Source organism: Tupaia chinensis, unplaced genomic scaffold (assembly GCF_000334495.1).
Source record: "Tupaia chinensis unplaced genomic scaffold, TupChi_1.0 Scaffold000201_1, whole genome shotgun sequence".
Taxonomy (NCBI): domain Eukaryota; kingdom Metazoa; phylum Chordata; class Mammalia; order Scandentia; family Tupaiidae; genus Tupaia; species Tupaia belangeri.
Window position 1 is genome coordinate 812,165 of NW_006159676.1, and position 652 is coordinate 812,816.

Here is a 652-nt window from a genome sequence, read left to right on the forward strand (position 1 = left end):
CGGGCGCCATCCGCAGAAGGTGCCATGCGGGGATGGAGGGTGGGCCGGAGGGTGGGGAAGCCTGCACCCCGGGAGAGAAGTCCAGCCCGGGGTGGGTCTCAGGCAGGCATGGAAAACCAATAGAAGATACCTTTAGGGCTCCAGCCAGGGGGTGACCTGGGGAGGGGCCCTGGGGATGGCAGGGGTGAGTAGCGGTGGCTGGTCTTTCCTTTTTGCTTTTGTTTGTTTTGTTTTTAAGAGTTTTAGTACACTTTTTTTTTTCCCAAAAATTATTTAATTTAATTTTATTTATTTAGTTCAATTGGACCAGAGAAGGACAGAGAGAAAGTGAGAAAGCAAACTGCCAGGTCGGGGACTCCAGCTATGGTCAGTCATATGGGAATCCAATCCCCTTAACCATCACGCTACCTGCCAACCCCCACACTTTAAAAAAAAAAAAAAAAGAATTGGGAACCAGCAGTTGGCGTAATGGCTATGTCGCTGGACTCCCACGTGGTCGACTGCGGTTTGCGTCCTGGACCCGGTGGCTTAAAACTCATGCTGGGCGTGTGTGTGCGTGCCCAAGGTCCCGAGAGGAGGATGGAGGAGGATGAAGGAGAAGGGATTGCGGCAAGGCCATCCCCCCCAGGAGGTGATTTCTCGCTATCTATCT

At 52.5% G+C, this 652-nt stretch overlaps 1 protein-coding gene across 1 annotated transcript in view; it reads left to right on the forward strand.

The window, feature by feature from the left end:
• The window catches only part of TM6SF2 (transmembrane 6 superfamily member 2), a gene marked incomplete at its 5' end in the record, with an annotated part of 19,893 nt that overhangs the window by 2,667 nt on the left and 16,574 nt on the right, over positions 1 to 652 (forward strand).